General features: G+C 43.5%; 1 long non-coding RNA gene across 2 annotated transcripts in view; it reads left to right on the forward strand.

The window, feature by feature from the left end:
• Positions 1–12,408, forward strand: part of LOC106149394 — a 39,702-nt gene extending 27,294 nt beyond the window's left edge. The window contains exon 6 of one of the 2 annotated variants that reach the window (XR_001235549.1): positions 12,216–12,408. This is a non-coding gene — a long non-coding RNA (uncharacterized LOC106149394). Of the gene's footprint in view, positions 1–8,867; positions 9,015–12,215 lie in introns of those variants that run through there. The other variant, XR_001235550.1, reaches the window with a different exon arrangement.
• Positions 12,409–24,362: the final 11,954 nt, after the last annotated feature.

Below are 24,362 nucleotides of genomic sequence, written 5' to 3' on the forward strand. Positions count from 1 at the left end.
TCTGCTTCTTGCTCAGCACCTCACTTGCCTAATGGATCAGAGGCTGGCGTCTGCATCTCCCACCACACACAGGCCCGGCAGTTGGACTTCATCCACCTGACTTAGCCAGGTGGAACTCCAAACTCTATATCTACCTGCTCTCTGATCTTTGTACCCACAGGGAAGACCTTGGGTTTTTATGATTGCTTATATTCACCAGTTTCCATTTTGCTTAGAAACCTATCTTCTCCTGGAACGAATCCAAGTTAATACCTATGAGCTCCCATTATTGAACCCTGATAGGTAGTAAAGATAAGGATCCTGGCATGAAGCTCAATGAACTAACTCCGGGATCACTGAAGAGTTTGCTCCCCTGCTTGTAGTGGGAGTCACACCTTAACGTTTATTGCACGGATACTGCACACTGGGCCAGGTTCTTCACCCTTTCCACATGAGATGGTCCTTCCACCAACTGTGTCCATACCTCCCCTCAGACCCTGGCCCCTTTGACTCTTCTTGCTTTATTTCTGGATAGTAGGTAGAACTGCCTACTTTATGATATCCTTGTTTGTTGTGTTTGCCTCTGTCTCTACCCTCACTACAAAGGGAGCACACAGGACAAAGCTTTTTTGAAATACATTTGCCACTCTATCCCCATCCCTGTACAGTATCTGACATGTAGTAGGTGATCAGTAAACCTCAGATTAATTAAGTATTTATGATCTTTTGGAGATCTGGGTCTCCTCCCCTCAAGCGCCTGTTTGTCCTCGCCTGGCTTATTGACTCTAGTCAGCTCACCAGGGGCTCACTGGCCCCTGATCTGGCCACTCAACTTTGCTCCTTGTATCTAGTCTTGGCTTCTGGCCCAGACTTTCCAGGGAATCCAGACCCAGCTGTTCCTTGTCTTGACTCTGTTACTCCTATCTTATCTCTGAAAATTCATGAGGCTCTCCTCTGTGGAGATCCCAGGCATACTGGATCTGCAGTCAATCTTGTGGCCACTCAGCAGGTCTTCAGTAAGGCAGTCATTCAAGAAGCATTTATTGCCCAAAGGCAAACTAACCAGACTTCTGGGTGATTTTAGTTCTCCAGGGAGGAGATGGAGTGTAGGCATCCCAGCTCCCACACTTAGAAGCTGGAATCATCCCTGCTGGAATTCCAGCTCCCACACTTAGAAGCTGTGTGATACTGGTATGTCAAACTTTTTGAGTAAGTTGTGTCAGTGCCCTAACTTTATTTGCGCAGATCCTTTTTAAATTTTGTACACTCCAGCCAACAGCCAGTATGTGGGCCCCCTAATTTCAGGAACCACCTATGGTTGTGGCTTAAGTGCATGGAGTATTAGAGCTGACAGTGACTGCTGGGGCAGGGATCTAGCTTCCAGCTCCATTGTCCCTCAGTTGGGATAACTCTGACATGTGACCAACTCCATTTGCAGAACTTGCCTGTGGGGTGGAGCCAGACTTTCCCTTCATGGGACTTGGGTGGGAAGAGCAATTTTTCTGGCCACCCTCCTTTCATGGTTCTACATCTCACCACTCCACCATTTCTTCCTGGAAATGCTTTTCAGACAAACAGAAATTGACGAACATCCTAAAACACTCCTAGACAATACTCTGAAAAAAAGTGAATGTTCAGAAGGCAACAAAAGGCTGAAAAATGCTATAGGTTAAAGGAGATTAAAGCGACAAGATAATTAAATGCAAGGTACAGCACTGGATAGGATCTTAGATCAGGAAAACCAGTTATAAAAGGCATTAATAGAATAGTTAACAAAATTCTAACAAGGACTTTGCAGGTGTAATGGTATTGTAACAGTGTTAAATTGTGTGATTTTGATAATTATACCATGGTTATGTTAAAGAATGTCCTCATTCCTAGAGTAAGCACTGAAGTATGCAGCAGTAAATGTGCATGATATCTTCAAATTACTTTCAAATGATTCTTTTAAAAAAAATGACAGAGAGGAGCAGGGAAGAACATGATAAAGTAAGGAGATTAAACTACACCAATTGACAAATCTGAGTAAAGAGTGTATCTGAGCTCCTTGTCTTATTTGTTTGTTTGTGCGGTTTTTTTTTGTTTTTCTTGTTTTTCTTCCGGTACCAGGAATCGAGCTCACGACTTTGCACTTGCCAGGCAGGCACTGTGTCGCTGAGCTAAATCCCCAGCCCCTGAGCTCCTTGTCTTGTTACTGCAACTTTTCTTTAAATTTAAAATTATATCAGAACACAAATAACTTTGGGTTCAGGAACTATTTCTGGGGAACCCAATCTGAGGCTTGCTGAGCTCAGTTTCTTCAGTCACTAAATAGAGACAAAACCTTTACTCCACTAGGCTGCTGTAAGGTCTAAAGCAGCTAATGTCAGAAACAAGCCTTGGGTATAATGGGTCTCTTCTTCTCACTTAGAGCTCGTGCATTCTGGACATATAGGGCTGGGATGCCTCCAAAGCGCTCATCACACATGTTCAGAAAAATGCACTGATGTTCCCAGTTATCTCTTTCTCTGAGCCCGTGCTGGCTCACTCTGCTTTGCTTGTCTCATTACAGAAACTTTCTCGGTCTGCAGCTGTGGTCAGTGATTTTCGTAGATTAAAAGAAAATCCAGGGGTGGGGGGGGGATGGTTTCCTGGGGAGATCAAAGAGTCAGCCCAACATAAAAGAAAGCTTATAAAACTATATATATTAGGAACAAAACAAAACAAAAAAACCAACCTGGGAGCAGGATCCATATGTCAGAGTCAATATGTCCCATTGTCTACAATCTGCTCTATTGAGTTGCCAGCTGAGGCAGGAATGTTGCCTCATCCAGAAAAGCCAGTCGCATAAAAGGGACATTTTTATGGATTTTGGCACAAGGATGAGGCAGGATCTGTATGTCCAAGGCTTTGTGAAGAATCTCTAGGAATTGAAGTGGTTTCTTTTACCCCTATTTTTTTTTAAAGGAAGTAGCTTTATTGAAGTATAACTGATATTAAAGCACACAGATTTAATGTGTACAATTCAATGGTTTGGGTCATGGGAAAGCATTTATGACACCGTCACCACAGTCAAGGTAACAAACATGTCCTTCATTTCCAAAATTTTCTTCGTACTCCTCCAGTTTTGGTGGTAGGGACACTTCAAACTAGATCTTCCTTTTAAATGAATTTTTAGGTGCAGAATAGTACACTGTTGCTCTAGATGCAGTGTTGTAGAGTAACTCTCTAGAGCTTATTTAGTATCTAGTATAATTAAAACTTCATGTCCACTGAGTAACAGCTCCCTGTTTTCCTCTCTCCCTGTTCTTCTCAACCATTATTCTATTCTCTGGGTTCATTAAGATTGTCTATTTTAAATACCTTGTATAAGTACAATCATGCATCTATTCTTTGAGAGGCTTATTTCACTTAACACCATGTCCTCCAGAGTGATGCATGCTGTCACAGATGCTAGGTGTTCCTTCTTTTTTAAAGGCTCAATAATATTCCATTGTATGTGTGGAGCATATTTTCTTTATCTGTTTTGTTACTATATAAATCCTCCCTCAGCCAGAGAGCTGCATTAAGTTTTGTTGCAAGAAACTGGCTTATCTGATGTTGGGGGCTGGCCAGGTGAGACCGAAGTTCAGAGATGTGGCTATCGATTGGGACAGCTGGAACTTGTGCAAAGGCTGGAGCTGCCTCTTCCAGGCAGAATTTCTTCCTCTTCAGGGAAGCTTCAGGTCTGCTGTTGAAGCCTTTTGACTGACTGTATCTGATGCACTCAAATCATTTAGGATAAATTCCTGTAACTGATTATGGATTCTAATCACAGTTACAAAATACCTTTATAGTTACTCCTTGATAAGAGTTTGATTAAATTACTAGAGACTGTAGCCTAGCCAGGTTGACACATAAAAGTGATCATCACATCACCAAAACCACTTGATGGCACCTGCTGATATCTTCAGAAGGCCTCTCTTCTCCATCCTCACTTATATTTCTCAAGGTCAAGCCCCAAGAATGTATCCCGTATCCCAGGTCAGAAATCATCTGCTTCTTCTCACTGGTTATGGGAAAAGTTCCAGTCTCTTAAGCTGGGCAGTTACTACTCCCCTACGTTGTACTGAAGTCCCAAGGCACAGTGCCTTAGTCCTCTGTTTTGCACTTTCCTTCTGTATATCATGGCAATGGCTGATGTTTCGGGTGCTTCACAGTTTCCAGGCTCTATGCCCAGCACTTCAACATAGATTATCTAATTTAGTAATCAGAACAATCCTATTTGTAGATGGAGATATTGAGGCCAACTGCCTAGACTCAGATTTTAGTCGGTTAGAAAATATCTGAATTGACTCACCCAGATGCCTGGGCTGTTAATGGGAGGTGACGGTGGTACTGCTTACTTATCAGTTCGTCTAGTTTCCTAGTGATCCTGAATTGTCAGCATTCTAGGTAGGACGCTGTTAAATTTTCCCCCAAGTGAGGAAGCCCCTCCTGTTTGAAAAGGCACCCAACAACTTGTCTTTTTGGCAGAGAAGCGATTTTCTCCAACCTATGGAAAGCATCAAGGATAAATAAAAAAGCCTAGTATGACCCACTCTGGCAGGGAGCAGAGGTACAAAGCCAAAAGAGCAGGAACTTTTAAGGCCAGGTGATATTATCCTCCTGCCCATCAAGACTGCTAACGCCATGGTCCAGGTGTCTGTGTACCCTCTCAAAGGTTGAAGACCTAACCCTCAATGGATGGTATTAGGAGTGTAGCCTTTGCTTCTGATTGGGTTATGAGGGTGGATTGGATATTCAAGATTGGATTAGTGCTCTTTGAGACTTGAGAGCTTTCTCTATCTCTGTCTTCAGCCATTTTAGAGGACAGCTAGAGATGGCTTCCTGTAAAACAGGAAGAGGGCTTTCAACAGAAATAAGATTTAATCTTGAACTTCCAAGCCTACAGAACTGTGAGAACTAAATATTTTCATTTAAATCACCCAGTCTATGGTTATTTGTTATAGCAGCCCAAACTGACTAAGAGGGCTAGTGGTCATAGAAGGATTAGAATGGTGGTTCCACTAGACCCTAAGGATGAAAAGGAGAGATATAATGCTTGGCAGTCCTCCTTATTCTTCATGGTAGCCTCAGAGCAGTAGCTGAAGCTGTGACTGATTTGTCCTGGGCTTGCATGACTTTTCTGCCTTCTTGTATGTGTACCAACACCCTCTTTTTTATTTTTAATATATTTTAATAAGAGAATGAAAAACAATGAAAATAATACAGAATTTCAAAACAAGATGATAAGAAATTAACTATCATTGCTTTATTGCATATTGTTATCTTCAAAGTAGTTGTTCATATTATCAGATATAGGCATGCAAAACTGACCAAACAGCACTCTATGGCTTCCCCAGACTGGGTGTTTCCCAAGGGTTGGGACTCTGTCAGTCATTCATGTCATCCTGACCTCCAGCACAGGGCTTGGCATACCACTGGTACCTAATAAATACCTGATGAATAAAAATGAGGTACAGATCACAGACAAGGCATGATTGCTTCATCTGTACAGACTAGATGACTGGCTGAGACCAGTTGTAATTTCACTGAAGAGTGCAGATACAGCTAAATGTCCTCCAGGCAATGAAGAAATCTGGCATTATCTAGTTAATTTTATTTGTGTTGGCAATTATAATACTAATTATGATAGTAAAAATTCTCCTTCACCCCCAAATATTCTGCTTTGGATATCTAAAGTGCATATTTGCCAGTTCTCTTTGTTCTCTACTCTATGAGTATGGTATTGATCTTCTAGAATGCTAGTGCAGAAATGAATTTTGAGTGTTAAAACTAATCAGGTGGTGAGTGCATACTTTATTTGAACTGGATGGTGAATTAGCTGAGAGATTTTGAGGTGAACATGAAGCTCAGAGGCCAAAGAAACTAAGTTCCACCATGATAAGACTTCTACTATCCATGTAATTTTGGCTAAATCACTAACCTCAGTTTCCATACCTATAAAGTGGAAATAACTATATTTATGACATAGCATCATCCAAAGTGCTAAGACACTATAGGAAAGATTCAGAGATAAGAGGAGAAGATTGATGGGGGAGATAAATAATTAATCAAAAACTTGGTCTACAAAGTCAGTGTTTTGGCAGGAGTCAGTCCAAGGCCACTGTGCAGCCTTGATTACTGGGCATCTCCTGAGATGCATAAGCACAATGCTCTGGCCCCCCACAGCCCCTGGCCTGTGCAAATCCTGGCATGGACCCTAGAGCCCTGTCAGCAGTGGATGATGAAATGACTCTTTGGGTGTAGTGTCTTGCGCACAGTGAATTTAGCTTGGAGTGCATGTTAGTCATAGGAAACAGAAAATGATAGCTTTCAGGAGGCAATAGCTAAATGGTAGCTGCAGAAGGCACTGGCTTTGGACACTTGGTGGAAACATGTACTTTACTTGTAAAGATCAAAAACTGTCCCTCTACTAAAACCACATGGAACAGAAGGACACTTTGTGACCATGCTCAAGGTGCATCACTCAAAGGTTAGAAGGGGGCCAAGGAAGGGACCAGGAGGGCTGTAGATAATTTGTCTTATAGATCCTTGCATCTGCTCCAGTGGGAATGAGGGTGATTCCAGCAGGGAATATTCAGGTACATAAAGGTATCTGGTAGTGGTGTGGTAGTTCTCCAGCTCAAGGAGAAATGCGGGGAGTCTGGAGTGGGGACTAAAGCTGGGTGCATTGTCAGATGATCTAAGCCATTTTACCTGGCCTTGCTCTGCCTCAGTTTCTTTCCTTGAGAACATGGTGCTGATATGTATTCTGGGCACAGTAAAAGTAAAACAGGTGATGGTTATAAAGTTCTTTGATTACACATAACATTTAATTATTTATAACGCCTATGGTGATCTTAGGATGAATGCTGTGGAGGCTACAGCAGGTTATTAATTGGTTGTCAAGGACCTTTGTTCAGGTAATAGACGTAATTACTACATTAATTTGATACAGTGGTGAGAGAAGTAGAGTGCCTCCTGTGACTGCTTCCTCCTTACTCTCGCCGGGTCTTCCTAACCACTTCAGGGCTGGAGTGTGTCCACCTGTTCTGAGCATTGGTCCTGATCTCATGCGTGGCCTGGAGGCTCAACTGTTGTAATCGCCAGGGAGTGCAGTGCGAGCCAGGGCTTCCTCAGGTTTTAGGGGTTGATGAGGTTGGTCTCTGCTGTCCCTGTGTATCAATCATCAACTCTAATTAGACTGTAAATGTCCTTTTTTATCCTCTCTACGCTTGTTGCAGGTCACATGGCCCATATGTAAATCTCAGCCCCTGGAGCAGTTTAATGGCTGCAGTGACCATAGGTAGTAACTCAGGCTCCCCATAAATGGAAAATAAAAACAACAACCCATTATGGATGATGGTAGGTCTGCAACCTGCACGCAGTGCATCGTAAACTTGAGCAATTGCTGCTGTGCTTGGCTGACGACAGGATGGAGGAGGGGGCTTGAGGTGGAGGGAGATTTGTGACCTGCAATTTCCAAATTGTCTCTCCGCTCTCTGTCCTGACCTGGGCTAGCTACAGGTGGCAGAAAACTTCAACCTGCCTTGCCCCAGCAAGCAGGAGGTGGCTTCTCAAGTCTCCACCCATGGGTGGGGTCACAGTGCTGGATTCACTGGGAAACTGGGGTGTGTGCTGGGGCCAGTGTACATCTGGGATCCCTTTTCTTCCCTGAGCACAAGTGTTGAAGAGGCAACATGGCCAGGTGGAAATGTAAACACTGTGAATATGGAGATGTGTTTTGTAATCACTGCTCTATCCAAGCTGGGTTGAACACATAGTAGAGTCTCAATAAAGTTTTCTTTGGAATGAAACAATGAATGAATAAGTAGCATTTCTGGGGTTGGGGGTCTGATCTGAATCCTAGCTCTTGTGCTTGCTAGCTGTGATAAAGTGGGAAATCCCTTAATGTCTTTGGATTTTGCTGTCCTCATTTATGAAACATAAATCATATACTGTGTCTGGATTGTTGAGAAGGTTACAGAAGCTGACATTTCTAAACATTTGCAGTCTTGGATGGTCTAGGTATCACTCCAGAATGACAAACAAAGACACTGAGGCTTAGAAAGGGTAAAAGATATAAGAATGTTTTCCCAGGTGTTGAAAATATAAAAGGAAGAGAAATCAGGTGACCTGAAATCCAGATTTAGCTCTCTTTGCAGTTTTGAACTGTGTTACAGATCCTAGTGGTTTCTCTACCCACCTCAGAGAGACTTGGGAGTCCTCAGAACATGCTCAACCTTTCAGCAAGTGCTTGCTGAGCATCCGCTTTATGTTAAGTTCCGCTGGACAGCGGGATACAAGTGGGGAAGAGGAGGTGCACTAAGCCCATGTTCTAGAGGAGCTCATGGTCTAGAGAAAATTGAAGATGGGTGTGGCCACCCCACTGCACTGTCCCATACACAGCTCTGTGGCCAACTCGTGGCAGGAAGGGTCTAACTTTGTGTAGGGGTACTCGGAAAAGGTGTGGAGAGTCCAGGATGAAAACAGTGTTCTATAATGAAAAGAAAGCCTTCTGGTGGAGAAGGGAGTGGAGTGGTGGAATGGTATGGAGCATCAGAAACTATAGGTCACAGGGCAAGATTTGAAGATGTGGTGTATGTATGAATGCTTTGTAGAGGAGTAGAAGAAGAGCCTAGGCTATGCAAGAAAGGGCTATTCTAATTACGTATTTTTCCTAAGGGAAATGGGGAGCCATGGAAGAGTGTAAATGAACGAATCACATGACAGTTTCATAAGCTTACAGGTGACTGACTGGTGAATGAAACAGAAGGCTTCAAAACTGGGCACAGTAAACTCAGATTCAGATGCAAATAAGGTAAAGTGAGTGTGTATAATATGCTTGACTCTTTGTGTGCCACCTTAGTTACTCTCTGCTGCAGCTACAGGCCAAGAAACTCCAAGAAGCAAGAGCAACCATCAGCAACTAAGAAGAGCTGTGGAAGGAGCCCCCTCTAAGTCTTTTGGTGAATGGCCCTAAGAATCTCCACTTTAAAGTCATGGCCTCCAGCACTGTGAGAGAATAAATTTCTGCTGCTTGAAGCCTCCTAGTCTGTGTCAATTTGTTATGAAAATCCCCAGAAGCCTCCTACATCTTCCATAAGAACTGATGAAAAAATGTTTTTTAAATTTTTAAATAAAGAAAATCAACTTTGGAGGGATGGAGGAAAAAGCCTACTATGATTTGGATATTGTTTGAACATGTCCCCCAGGTAATCCCTGGTGTGAGCTATGAAGAGGGTGAATAGTTAATCTGACTCCGGTATTTAGAGGTGAGGCCTTTGGATGTGATTAGGATTAGATAAACTCATTAGGGCGTAACCCCCATAATTGGAGCCTGGTGGCTTTACAAGAAAAGAGAGAGAAAGACCAGACAGACACACATACACAAGGTACTCTGTATTTTGTCATGATCTATGTCACCTTGGAACTCTGCCAGCAAGAAGGCTAGCGTCAAATGTCAACTCTTGACCTTGCAGCTCCAAAACTGTGGCCCCAAATAAATGTCTTTTATTTATAAACTCCTCATATTGTAGTATTGTTTTATTAGCAATAGACAATGGACAAATCCAGGACCCATGATTGTCCTGGAAAGTGCTGGAGCTGGGATTCAAAGACAGGTCTCTCTGACACCACACTTCTCTTTCCATTGTACTAGGGAGGATATCATGAGCAGCCCATCTGCTCACAAAAAGATGTTAGCCATGGGTAGGTTCTGTCGGGTGAGAAGGGTACACATCATCTTTGAACTTCCCCATGGGATGTTTTTGAAACTTTTCTGAAGCCGGTATGTACCATTTAACCAGCTTGAGGGACAATAAGGTCTTTGCATCTTAATTTTTTTCCCATAGGTCATGTCAGTTCCCACTTATAAATTGCAGTGCCTGGAAATTTTCCAAAGATCACTTGGCATCTTGTTCAGTTAGAAGGGGGCTAGTTCAGTTCCAAATATGAAGAGAGAGAACTACGAATCCTGACTCATTTACTGAAAGAGCACTTTGGTCCTGTCCACATGGGGTTGCTGATGAACACCGGTATCATACAGCCCCCTGGACCCTTGTTCACTGAACTGAGATTTTATGTCTGAAATCCTGGCCTAAGTCACACTTGGGGGATCCGTACGTGACCAGTCCCAGAATGGGCCAGACTTTCATTATAGCAAGACACAGCAGTGGATTCCAAAGTTTCTCTGCAGGAGAAGGTAGGTTACCTCTAGAATGATGACTGAGTAGTTTTGTGACTTAAGGTATCGCTAAGCCTCTGCTTCCTCATCTGAAAAGTGGAAATAAGAATGCATGTGCTTCAGAGGATGGCGTGAGACCTGAGTGACGTGATGAATGGACAATCACACCAGGCTGGCACAGAGTGCTCACTTTCTACTGATTTCTAAAGATTTCTCCCTCCCTTTTTCTTGTCTTCTTTGCTTCCTCCATCTTCCTCCTACTGCTCACTTCTCCACTCTGTCAGAGCACTGTATGTGTTTGTGGGTGCATGTTGTATGCATACAAGTGTGCATGTGTGTAAGCATGTATATTTGAATATAGGTGTATGTATGTGCATGTGTGTATGTGTGTATATTACGTAAGTGTACATGGATGTTTGTGCCTATTTGTGTATATATATATGCCTGTGTGTGTATAATTGTATGTGGGTATGTGCATATATGTGTATATCTTTTCATATGTACACGTGTATTTCTGTGTATATGTGTGTTTGTGTATATGTAGGGATATATGTTTATGTGTACATTTGTGCACACATATGTATATGCACATGTATATATCTACATACATATGTATGTGTGCTTGGGTGTGTGTGCATGTGTACCTCTAGCATGAGTACTCATCCTCGAGGAGTGAGGAGAACTGGTAGTCCAGGGCTCCTCTCAGGAGGCCTGGTCTCCCTTTCCAGGGCATGTAAGGACAAGGAAGCACTTGGAGCTGTCCTCACCTGCCCTTAAATTAGCACTGCCTGCCCCAGCCACTAGCAGGGGAGAAGCCTGCTTTGTGGTGAAGCTGGATACACACATTCCTGAGCCAATGTTTTACCTGATCATCCAGGTCTGCTGTAGCTCCTCCTGGCCTCCAAACCAGCAGAAGTGGTCCTGAGAGACAGAGATCAGGGCCACTGAAGGGACTTCTTTCACTGACCCAGGCATTGCTGGAGGTCTGTTGTCAGGAAAGACCTGTGAAATGCCACTACTAGTGACCATACCAAGTTAAGCTCTTGGTACCTCAGTTTTCTCATCTGTATAATGGGGATTTTTGAGTTGTACTCAAGTATCCAAGCCAGGTAACCAAATGAACGAATTAATTTGACAATATCCTTATCCAAAGGACCAGATGCACTTTCAATCAACTGTTGCCATGTGAACAGTTGACCTCAAAACTCCCAGCTTTCCAATGACTCAAGAAAGAGTGAGAATTTGAAATTGTACATAAGATCCTACAATTTTTCATGGTGGCAAAATATAAATATTTTCTTAAAAATACACTGTGTGGCATAAATAAAATATCCAGATATGGCAATGACTCTGGGGATGAAAAATGGGAACTTGGGAGAGGGAGAGAAGACAAATGATATGCAAAGTAAAACATAGCCTGGGATAGTCAGAAAAGGCTTAAAGGGCTGTGGAGGGGGAGATTCAGCTATGAGGGTGTTTGATCCCATCTGATCCCAATGTAGGGCCCCTGAGGCATACCGGGATATCTCTTCCCTGTGGATGCAGATAAAAACCAGCCCATAGCCTCAGCCTTGGGATTTCAATATGGAAGCCACCAGGGGGTCTGAATCTTCCTTTTGTTTCTGGGGTCACAGGGTAGGATGGCAAGTCCCTTTCTCCCACTCTATGGGCAGTGAGCTGTGTCTCTAGAATAAAAAGAGATTCAGTTCAAAGCCGGAGGGTTTTTGCATTTTTCCATCTGTGATTTGATGTCTCCAGGCTAGACTGGACCAGACTTCTCCCCTAGGTTTTCATGTTACACTAGGTGCTGTAGAGGCTGGGGTCCAGGAAGGGTGGGGGATATGAGTGGGCCCAGCCACTTACCAGCCCAGGTGGTTTATTTAAAATGTATCTCATCCAGCGTCCAGAGAGCTGCAATTGTCCTTGACAAAGAACTTCAACCTCCTGATCCTCAGTTTCTGTATCTTTAAAGTGGGGATCATAACACTTGACTGTCATGTTTGTTGGAAAGACTGAGTGGTTTCTCTCTTCTCTTCCTTCTCCCCAGGTTGCATTTGCTCCTTGGATCCACTCCTTTGTGTCCCCTCTGTGTGTTCAAGCTTTCCAAGAAGCCCACCGAACCCTATCCCTCTTCCCTCCTAGAGCATCCACATTGGGGTTTGAAGAGGAAATCTCACTAGGCTGATGTTCTGTAAACCCTTGATTCACTCAGGTCCTCTACTGGTAGGTGTAAGTGTAGATTTCAACACACACACACACACACACACACACACACACACACACACTGGAAGAATTTGGGCTTCTTCAGGGTTGGCAGAAAGATAGAAAAACTGCTCTTAGCTTCCCTGATCAGGGTAAAGGGGCTCAGGATACTGTTGGAACCAGTTTGGGAATCCACATTTAATTTACCTTTGGGGAAGCATGGAATTAAGACTGTGTATCTAGAGTCAGGCAACCTTTCTGTTCTAATTTCAGCCCTGACATTATGAAACTGGGTGTCTTTGGGCAAATGACTTAACTTCTCTGAGCTTTAGCATCAGTTGACAATAATGTCAACTTCAATAATAGAAATGACACAAGGAATAAAAAAAAAGAATGCACAGAGGATGGCATTCAGATTTTTAAATCTCTATAATTACTGTGTTGGTGTCAATATATCATTCAGTCCACAAACTTTACTGAAGATAATACCTTTATTTTTTGATAGAATACAAATCAGACGGAAAAGTCCTAGAAGTCTTTAACAAAATGGATGAGTTATCCAGAGATGTTCAGAGGGGCAGAAGGTGGTGAGGTTAATATCGAAAAAGGCAAAAATCTTAGGGAAAAGAAGCTGAGGTGGGAGTGTATAGACTGTGAATAAATTCAATTAAAAAATTTTGTTTAGTATTTGCTCTGATTCTAGGCAGATTGGATGGATGTGATCTATAATTGATTCACAGGCTCACAGACCATAGAGGAGATGGATACTGAGCAGGAAGCCCAGGTGCAGAGAAGACTACAAAGGAGGAAGTTCAGGAGAGGCAGAATGAGTACAGGGAGACCCAGGATACCCTGGTGAATTCCCAAAATGGCACACTGGGGTTTTAATTGTAATAATAATAGTAATAACTAACAATTATGGAGAACTTACTATCTACCTGGCATTTTGCATGCATCGTCTCACCAAATCCCCCAGAGCAAGCCATTGAAATTGACATTTTAAACCAGTTGTGGCTCTAGGAGGTGAAGTAATACCTGCGGTCACTTGGTCATCAAGTGGTGAAGTCCGATTTGGGTACAAGACCTCCTAGAGGTAGAGACACAGGAAACTCAGGCTTTCAGCTCATCCTGCTTTGAGGTTGGCAATCTGCGTGTGCCCAGAAATCAGCCTCAAGCATCCCCCTCTGTTCTCTTTCTTAAGGGAGTACACAAGCCCTTATTAGGTAGGTGGGGAGAGCCTGGAAACATAGACACACTAGAAAGAGAAACTGGAGTACAAGAAAGATGGGAGAGAGTGCCATTCTTATCTTTTCCTTTGGAGGTGGCCTAATTATCTCCTTCTTTCAGGGATACACAAACCCAGCATTCATTCAAACTTTCTGGGTACAGGTTTCTCTATGAAGCTCATTCTGTCTATGGAGCTGGGTCCCCTATGATGTGTTTCTGACTTTCCCTTTTTTATTTGACAAAGATGAGGTTTAGTAGGTGCCTGAGGTCTGTTCCTCTGAAGACTGAGGAGGTAGCCTGATTTGCAACTCTCTGAGCTGTCAACTTGGGCTTCAGAAATATCCTAGGGACCTGTGTCTCATTTAAGTAAATGAATGAACAGAGAACATATTTTTGAGATCCTCCCCATACTTGGACCAAGCAAGAGGTCCATGGGAGAGAGGAAGTAGATTCCTAAAATAAAATCTTCCTGGATTTATGAATAGCTTGTACCTGAACCACGAGGAGGGTGTTTGGCATTAGAAGTTATTCTCTTTTCATACACTCCACAGATGTTGTATGTATAACCGTAGCAAAGGTGCCCTACTTATATAATCCATCCTCCAGGCAAGGTGTAGACTGAGCAAATCTATTCTGGGCAAGAAGAGGAAGAGGCACAGGCAAATATTTTGAATCAAACTGAACTACTCTTCTTCTCGTTTCTTTGCATATTCAGACAACATTTCTTCCACCTTCCACTTCTGGTTTCCTTTTTCAATTGGAAGTAGTCAGGACTAGAATTGGAAGTGGTGGCACCTAGGAGGGAGACTGACCTATCTTTAATGAAGTCTTTTCTTTTCTTGGAGAGGTCAGGGTGAGACTGTGTGCTGGGTAAGGTTGGTGAAGACCTCGTGACTCAGCCCAGTATTTTGTTATACATTCAGCAACACTGGGTTGCTGCTTCTTCTATGCCAAGACTTGTTCTGAGAACTGGAGATTCAGAGATAGAGAAGAAAAGCCATCTGTAACCTCAGACCTCAAGAACTGATGATGGAGAGATCATACAGTCAAAATGTCCCACTGTGAGGACTAAGGGACAACAAGAATGCTATGGTTATATCGAGAGACAGAATTGATTCTGCTGGGCTGGGAAAGGTGGCCAGGGACTCAAGAGCTTTGATTCAAAGTGTTCAGAAAGTATAACCCAAGGGGCTGGGGATTTAGCTCAGCGGCAAAAGCGCCTGCCTGGCAAGCGCAAGGTCGTGAGTTCGGTTCCCGGTACCGCAGAAAAAACAAAAAAAAAAAAAAAAAAAAAAAAAAAAAAAAAAAAAAAAAAAAAAGAAAGTATAACCCAAATAAATCTTGAGATCCCATATTGTTCAGTCTAACTTGGCATTGTAGCACAACAGATTATAAAAAAGTAACCACAATTTAAAGTTTTTTAATTTTTAAAATTTCAATTAAGTTTATTGGTACAATTTAGGTCTATATAATGATCCCATTCATCATAGGGAATTTAAACGTGTTCATGATGTACCTTGGTTTGTCTTTTTTCCCTTCCCATTGCCTTCCCCTCCCTTCAAACCCTCTTGCTATCCTTATGTACAGAGGTTTGCTTCCATTTTATCCTTCTTTTCTCATGTTTTCTTTTCTCTTCTTTCTTTCCCTTGCCCTCCCTAGTTCTCCTTTCATTTTGAACAATTTCTTCCCATTTCACCATATCTCTTGTACAATTTGGTTCTTATTTACACTTTCAGTTTCTCACACCAGTAAGACAATGCAATATTTACACAGGTGTGTCTGATTTATTTCACTTAAGAGTATGATCTCTCAAGGTCCATCCACTTAGCAATAAATGTCTCACGTTTATCCTTCCTTATGGCAGAGTAGGACTCAACTATATAAAAATGATTTTTTAGAAGGTAAAGCTTTTATTCAGTTGTTGAAGGAAATCCTGCTGAGGAGAGCTACTCTATAAATACTCTCTTCTTATAGCTCCCCTACTTAAGATCCTCCGTGTGGAAAAATTTCCCAATCTCAACTTCTACAATCACAGTTTCCATTATTCTCTGGTTCCTTCTATTTTTTAAAGATGTATTTCTCCATATTACCTATATATCAGCTCTTTGTTCGGCAGATAACGCATGTGTCAGTCCTCCATAGGTATCCTTGTGAGGAATATTGCCCTAATTTTGTTTCCTAAAAAAGTAGGGAAGAGAGAAGATATTGAGTACTCAAATTTTAGTGATCTTTATTCTTGCTGCAGTTAAATGGGGTTCCACCGAGGTAAGAACTGAGAAGAAAACACCCCGGTAGTAGGGAAACCTTGCATAAAGGAATGGAAGTGTAAAAGAAAACCTTGTACCCAAGATAGCAATTAGAAGTGGACAGAGCTGGTATTATTCATGAGAAAGTGGGAAGGATAAGATAGGGTAGGGGAGGTTAAAAGGAACTGGATGGCAAATGGCCTTGAGGGCAATAACTAGTGATCTGGACTCAATCCTGAGAGTAATGGAATCCATTGAAAGTGTTCTGTTTGTTTGGTGTTAGCTTTGGTTAGAAACAAACAGGATTAGATCTTTATTTTAAGAAAATGGACCTGATGGTTTATAGGAAGATTGAGAGAGAGAGAGTCTGGTAGCCAGAAAGCCATTAGGAAACTGTTGCAAAAGCCGGGCAGTAAGACCTATATCACTCTGCCCATGGAGATTTGAAACGGGGTGGATGTTAGAGGTCTCTCAGGTGGGAAAGGCAGGAGAAATGGTTTCATGTGCTCACCAGTGTCTGCCCATTTGTTGAGACTGTCGTGAATAAAGGCATCAGGACCAGCACCCGTAGATACCTTACACCTTAGCACCCAAGCTCTGTGTGCAGTTGGGTAATTGAATCTGTAATTAATTATAAGTCAGGGCTTGGAAGTCGCTGTCTGAAGACACGGCCCTATGGACTCAGAGCAAGCATCTGGGCGGTGCCTATCCACATTTCCAGCTCTCTTGGCCACTTCCCATTCAGATGCTCATCTCCCAAGACCTACCTGGCAGTAGTGCCCTCTTGCTCAACCCGTCGCTCCTCCCTTCATGGCTCAAAAGCTAGGTGGAGGTAATAAGGACTTCTTTCCCAAGTCACATCCAAAAAAGAGAGATGAACAAATCCCGCCTTCGGAGGTAGACAACCAGAACTCATGTGCAAACTCCACCAAGGTTGATGAGTCACTTCACCTCCACAGATTTTTTTTCTTGTCTATAAAATGGAAGAAAGAGTCTTCCTTAAATGGTTATGAAAATTACGGGATAACCCGTATAAAATGCCTAGCCATGTGCCTGTCATATGTTAGGTGTTCAGTGCATGTTGATTTCCCTCCACTAAATTTTAACTTACTGTTTAAGAGAAGTAACTCTGTCTGGTGACTTAGAGGGATTATTTAACAGATGAGGACACTGAGGCTCACTGGACATGTCAATCTCAATTTTTACTGTCTTAGAGACAGAAAGTTACCCTAATTCAAGTTGGATCTGGATATGTGCCCTACTTCAAGCTGAGTTCTGATTTCTGGTTCTAAAGGACTCCTAAAGGCAAAGTTCTGAAACATATGATATAATTTATGATACATGACACTTTAGTTGACCAGAAGGGTGGAAAGTTGAATTATAAGGGTTCTCAGAGAAAGTTGAGACCATTCAGACCATCTTCTGTCTTCTCAGCCGGAATAACTTGTCAGTCGTTCCCTTAATGGGAGATTGGTCCACAAGATAGCTCATCACAGACCTTGATGAATCTAGCAATGAACTACTTTATAGTACCTGTAATTTCACTGTAGAAGGAGAAGAGTGGGGGAGAGAGAAGGAAACATTCCAGAGTCTAAAGAGGAGATTGCGGAGGCCTAAACAGGGTGACTCTAAGAAGTGAATGAGACAGGGGGAGTTAATGATACAGCTTTGGAGAACCTTCCTCTTTCTGCCATGAGGAGCAGCTGAATTCTAGAACATTGTATTAGTAAGGGGCTTTCTACCTTGCAGGAATTTAACTTTGAAACAAAAATAAAGACAGGAAAATAAAAATAGAAATGCAAAGGTGGTTATGACTCTCCTCTTCAAACATAGGTACTTCCTGAGGGTGTTGGTGGCGAAGTAAAACTCCCCCTGGGTGTTCACTAGCTCCTAGTCCATGTGCCTCTCTACTTGTGTGCCCTCTTGCAAGGCCCAGTGTGTTTCTGACAGCTAAAAAATTTAACATATCCACGCAACATTGCCTCTGTTTGATGAAGAAATGGTGTGTTCTTCCAATACAGGAAAGTAATTTGGTTTTGTAGACAGATTGAGAGATGTGTGAATCTCCACTAAGGAGCCTATGACTAGTTCATCATGCTTTCCAGCTCCTGGTCCTTTTCTCCTGCTGAGGACACAGAAGATTGAGTAATTTTGAGCAGGGTGGAGCTGTGTGACAGGTTCTGACTGAGAAGTTGGGAGCAGAATTGACATGTGTTACTACAGGAAGAAGTATTTAATTGCTGCTGTGTGGATTTCCAGAGCTCTCTTTCCTTCTGGCATGGTAACCACTTGTGTCTGCTTTATGAGGCTGAGATCTTGAGTGACTGTGGCACAGAAAGCCTCTTTGCCAATCTGCTTAAGAGACATGTGGCCCTGATAGATCTTTGTGGGTTTATCTGAGATTTGGGGCTTGCTTGTCATAGTAGCGTAACCTAAGCTATCTTGACAGACACAGAGAATTTTTTGGAGAGGAATCTTAGGTACACATGATTGCCACTTTATGCTGTGATTCAGAATCTGTGTCCCTATAGCTCTGCTACAGTAATAGCAGGGTCACCATTTATAGAACCTTATTATATTTTAAACACTGGGCTCAGTAGTTCATATATATTATCTCATGACCACTACTAATACTCTTTGAGATGGACAGAATAATTCCTATTTTGTAGATGAGCAAATGAGTGGTCAGATACCTTGTCCAAATCCACAGTGGCAGGGACAGATTTTAAAGTCAGATTTTCTGAGACTGAAGCCAGTGCTCTCTCAATTGTATTTCCAGATTCAGAGTCAGGTTCCCCCAAGACAGGGTTAGGCAGCCGGGAGTTGGGCAATGGAACTGCTCCACCCTGCTGTGGCACCCTCTCACCAGTCCAATGCCCACCGTGTGCCAAGTCTCCAAGCACCTCCACTTACCCCATATTCCCTCCTACACTAATGATATTTATTCTTGCCACCCTGGAAGGGTGTTCCACTGCCTAATTACTGTTTAGAAACCTCTGAAGGCGGAAAACATGATGTTAAGTGCTTAATGGTATAAGGACTCACGTCAGGTCTAGAGAGGAGGGGGACTCCTTGGGGTTGCTGGTGCAGGTAGTGTAGAGAAGCCGGGAATTTAAACTAAAGAAGGTACATTGTGTCATAGAAGGGGAGGGCAGAAGCAGAGGCTCTGGCAGTACTTACTGAGGCTGAAGTCAAGACTCAGATTATCTGGGTTACATGGCTGCTGGGAATATCATTCACCACTGTCATCCCCAAATTCCTCATAGAGCCAAACCCTTGTTTTTCCTGGATTTATCACAAATATAATAGCCCATGTATTGAGCACTTATGGAGTGCCAGTATCCTGATTAAGAACATACCAGCCACAGTCTTTTATTTTTTACTACCATTAGATAGGTTCTTGTCCCCATGTGGGATGTGAGGCTGGTGGGGTGACCCGACTTGCTCAAGGATGCATGGCTTTGAATGGCAGCTCTGAACCCAGGGCTGCTGGGCTCCTGAGTCCGGGCTCTTCAACAAGCAGCCATAGGGCTCTTTTGAGTGAAATTTAGAGGAACAAAGTGAAGCATGTTTGGGAGCACACGACATGACCGTGAGACTTCAAACTCAGTGCCTGTGCATTTTAATCTGATGCCTGGTACCCACTTCACTCAGGTGAGAACTGTGAGTATACACAGAATATAGTTTTAGAAAATTGTGTCCTTCCTGAAGTTCTTGGGTCTTAGTTTTGGAAGACAGTTCAGTGATGATTCTCTCTACCCCAAACTTAGGAATTTATAGCTCTTTTGAATATCTCCAAAAGGGGGAACTCATCACCTAACATGCAATCTGCCCCCTTGCTGTACAGTTTCAGCACAGGTGCAGGGAGGGAACAGCTCTCACCTCCAGGGGATGTGGGAAGAGTAGGAGGAGAAGAAGGGGTGAGCATTTAATGACTGCGTCCTAGTGGGTGTCCAGGGGGCACGCCTGTGATGGTGATGACTAGATGGTGATAATGGGCCATTTCCCTAATTGACATTAATGACCCTGCTTGGTCTGAGCACCCACCTCCTGCTTTCTCTCCTACCACACCTCATTGAATCTCTGTTCTGAAGGTAACTCCTCACTCACTGATATCCCATCTCTCTGGCCAAGGCTTGAGAGCTAGATCAAAGGTTGTGCCTGGGTTTGGGATCCTTCTAGGCCCAGACTATAGTCCTGGTCTGTCTTGTCCTGAATACTAGAGAAAGCTTGGTTTCCTTCCAAAGTGGGCGAGCAGAGACCTCCCATGACCCAGAAGTGGTCTGGACTAGAAATCATCCCTTACTGGGATCTGACATGGCTTTAGGAGCCGGAGGCTGATTTCCCAACAATCCACAGAAGGGGAGGGACCTGCTGACTGATGGAGACAGAGAGGGAGCAAGAGATTTGCAGATTCATAGACAGAAGGAGGCTCGGAGGCTCAGATTGGGAAATAAGGAAGGGAGGCTACAAGGAGTAAAGAAAGTATGGGAAGAAAGGAAGGAAGACAGAGCAACAAACTCAGAGACATGGCTCTGATCATGCAAATGATGCAGCAGAGCAGGCGAGACACTAAGGACAACCACACAGGTTACTGAGGACGCTGGCAAATTCCACAAAGAAAACGCAGCAATGTTGTAAGGCCAAGGATGATCCAGTGAGGGGGTGGGAAATGTTAGGAAATGTCTTGCTGAGGAGGTGACATTTGCAATGCTGTCTGACTGACTAGCACCAGCTCTGCAAGGATCCAGGGAGGGCACAAGTGCAGGGAACAGCTGGTGCAAAGCAGGGAACAGTAAACCCAAAGGATATGAGATAAGAAAGAGCTTGGTGTGTTGGTAAAATGAAAGCGGGTCTTTGGTCCTCCTGACCCAGCAGAGGATAAACTTTGGGCTGAAAGCTGCCTGCCTTGGAGACCTGCTGAGCTGCTGAGGCAGCTCCCTACTTCTTGGCCTTGCTGTTTCCAGTTCCCCACTTCTGTTTCTCCCACGCCTTCCTTGTTTCTCCTTTCATTGCTGTATTCTCAGCATGCTCTGCTGCTGAAGCCAAGAAACCAAAGGCCTCTTTCTGGACACAAGTTCTTACTCAACCTTGAGGTCAGAAAATCTTTCCTCAGACAGAGGTCTATCTGTCTCTGATGTGGTGTGCCTGGGGGCACATGGCACCTCTTTGACCCAGGTTCACAGATTGGGCAAGGCCACACTGAGTTGGAAGCAACGTCATTCATTCATTCATTTATTCATCAGTTATTATTTGCACCACCATCCACAAAAGTAACAATAACAAAATAGCAGTTAATGAGGGGAAATTAGCAAAGATGTCTTTCCAGGGTGCATAACTGGGATCTAGGGCTTAGGCAAGAGTTTTCAAAGGAACTGGTGAATAAATTGAAATCTGAAAGAAGGGTAGGAATTAGCTAATGGAGAGGCTCAGAAGAAAGAAAAGAATCTCAGGTTCTAGAAACTGCTTGTGAAAGGCCCAGGGGTAAGAGAAGCATGGGACCTCTATGGAATTGCAAGGAGATTGCACATACACAGCAGTGTTTGTAAATGGGTGTATATGTATGAACGTGGGTATGGGGTAAGAATGTGGGTATGAGGTCCTCTAGCCTGTAAGGTCCAGAGTGTACAGGACTCAGAGTCTGTAGCTTCTGTTTTGTTTGGTTTTTCTTTTCTTCTTTCTTTGGCATCAAAGAGTGCTTTGCCAGAGAGTCAGAGGTAACTTATCCCAGAGGAAGAGCTAAGAAGGAAGGAATGGTGAACACTGACTCTAGGAAAGTGGTATCTGTGGACATCCCCTCCACTCCTGAGCCAGGTTTTCCTCCACCAGGTTCTGCCTACACGTCCCTGAACTTTTCTAGTATCTTATCCAGCTACCCTTATAACCCGTCTTTGGAAAGCTGGAGTCTTTCTACCAAGTGAGGTTTAAGCCATGATGCTCAGGTTGGGTAGGCAGATGCCTGGGAATAGAGAATACACTGAAGAAAGAGAGCACATGGAAGAAAGACAGCAGGGAGGGAGAGACACCCGATAGGGAATGTTGGGTCATCCAGGCCTAGGGTAGTGGGTGCAAAGAGTGGCTACATATGAGAGATTTTTCAGGAGGTCTTTCGGATGGCTTGGGGTGGCTAGGATGAATCTATGAATGGATAGAGCCACAAGAGGAGCAAACACAGGAGGAAAGGCAGGGAGGTAGGAAGCAGGGAAGGTCTAGCTACAGCACCTTGAGCAAGTCTATAACCCCTCTGACTTCCAGTTTCTTCATTCATACATTGGGGATATAAACAATATCTATCTTGTGGGGGGCCTGTAAGGATTAAACGAGTAGCCTGTGGTATAGTAATTGGCACATGCAAGCTCTGTATCCCATTTTGTTAAATGCATTTCAGTAAGCACGTGGTCAGCACAGACCTGAAGTCTGGGAGAAGACTTGGCTCGAGACAGACGTGTGAGATTTATTTTCCAGGTTGTTGCCCACAGAGTAAACAGTAGTAGAGTTCATGTTGAAGCATTTCAGGGCATCAGCTATTCAAAAGCAGCTTCAGATACTTTGGAGGAACTTACTTGCATCCAAACAATTAATATGCCAATTGCAAACCAAGCCACTCCACTCGTCAGAGCTGCCCTGGAGACTACTTGCCGGCAGCATTTTACTATTTACTTTGAATTACAGTATATATTCTGCAGCAATAAAACCACAGTCCATTTTTAAAAATGCATTTTACTTTCCCTTATTCAGTCCAGTCTTCCTGCCCATTAGCCTATGTTAATGAAGTGACTGGAATCCCTCTGAACTCACTCGTATTTTGGTTCCAAGTGGCAAGCTCCTGTGCTCTAAAGGGACAGCAGCCCTGAGATAGAGTGAGTACCCAGTTGAAGGACATCCTCTTTAGTCATCTATTAGTTTGTTCCAAGTGGCTTGGGGTGGTGGCCAGTGTAAATTAAAGTGAGAAACATGTGATTTCTTCTAATCTGGCTTTAGATCCTACACTTGCCCCGGTAGTCTAGTTGAACCAAAGGAATTAAGAAAGTGTGAGTGAAAAGAAGAAATGACTGGGTAAAAAGAAAAAGCAGCTTCACGCTTCACAGTCAAATTAGTTATGTGCTGCTGGGAACAACACTGCACTACCACTTAGTGCCTTGGACCAACAGCTGAGCCAGCTGGCTAAATTTGGCTGGTGGACTCCACTGGGTTCTTCGTACAGCCCCATTCAGAGGTGGACCGGGCTCAGCAGGGATGGATAGGATCCCTGTTCTTTCCCTAAGGAATTCCTCATCCTAACTGTCCTCCAGGCAACCATCTCAGGACGGATGTCTCATTGGCCAAAACAAGTCACTTGACCAGGCCATTGTTGGGGAAGGGACTACACCAGGGCACTGCTCCTGAGAAGGGTGCTCACTGAGAGTCACTATAATCAATCCTGATACTCTAGGCAATATTTCAAAAACTTGTATTTCCATATACAAATAAATCACATATGCTAAATCATATAATGATGGTAATAAAGATGCTGGTAATAATTTGAAGGCTATTATGAACAGCATTTTTAGTGCTTATTAAGTGCCAGTGACTTACCTAATGCATTTTGTAATTTAATGTTCACAGCAATTCTGCCAATTTGATACCACCCCCAGTTTACAGATGAGGAAACCCAGGCTCAGAAAGGTAAAAACTCTTTCTGTAAGGCTATCTAATGGCTGCAACTCTTTCTGTAGTTGGAGGAGCACGGCCTCAATCCTTATATCACAGCCAAGAGATCTTTGGATATAGCTAAATCATTTTTTCAAAAGTGGTCCTTAGACTTGCTGAAATGTAAGTGGCTCTCACCAAAAACAGTTTGATGAGCTGAGCATAAGTGAATCAGAAACATGAGGCTATGTTTGTGTTCATCTGCACAGGATTTTGGCAGTTTCCAAGTTCCCTTGGCAGGCAGGATCTAAGCCCTGCCAAAACCTGGGGCTCTGTCATAATAGTGCTGGCCTGCAGGTCAGGCCAGGCCTCCTGCCCTCCTGCTGTCCAAACCAGAGTGCTGGCCCCTTATAGCCTCTCCTGCTGTTTCTTCCTGCCTTTGAGCCCTAAGAACAGAACAGCAGGAGGTATCTCTATAATGTCACATGGGGAACAAGATGGCACTGAGTGTGGCTTTCTGGAGTACTGTCAGGGCAGCTGTCCCCTAGGTGCCAGGATACTCAAGTCTTGGGAGGAAGGGTTCATCCTCCAGCATCCTTCAAGAAGAAACTCTTACCAGGGGGCCACTGGAGAGGTGTCCTACCTGGTTCTTTAAGAGCACCATTGATAATCCAAGAAAAGAAGATGCCATGCAGAAAACAGTCCTTGTAAGACTTCTCAGAACGTCTAACATTTTGTGTGGCTGTGAAGGAGGGAAGGAGGCAGTACAACAGAGTCCAGATCATCTGCTGCTGCAGCATTTTGTTTGGCACTGGGGAGACTGCTATTCTACAGATGCCTGGCAAGAGCAAATTTCTGGAGATGTGTTCTCACAGGTGTCAGATTGCAAA

The sequence above is a fragment of the Chinchilla lanigera genome, unplaced genomic scaffold (genome assembly GCF_000276665.1).
Source record: "Chinchilla lanigera isolate Chin_1 unplaced genomic scaffold, ChiLan1.0 scaffold00044, whole genome shotgun sequence".
NCBI lineage: Eukaryota > Metazoa > Chordata > Mammalia > Rodentia > Chinchillidae > Chinchilla > Chinchilla lanigera.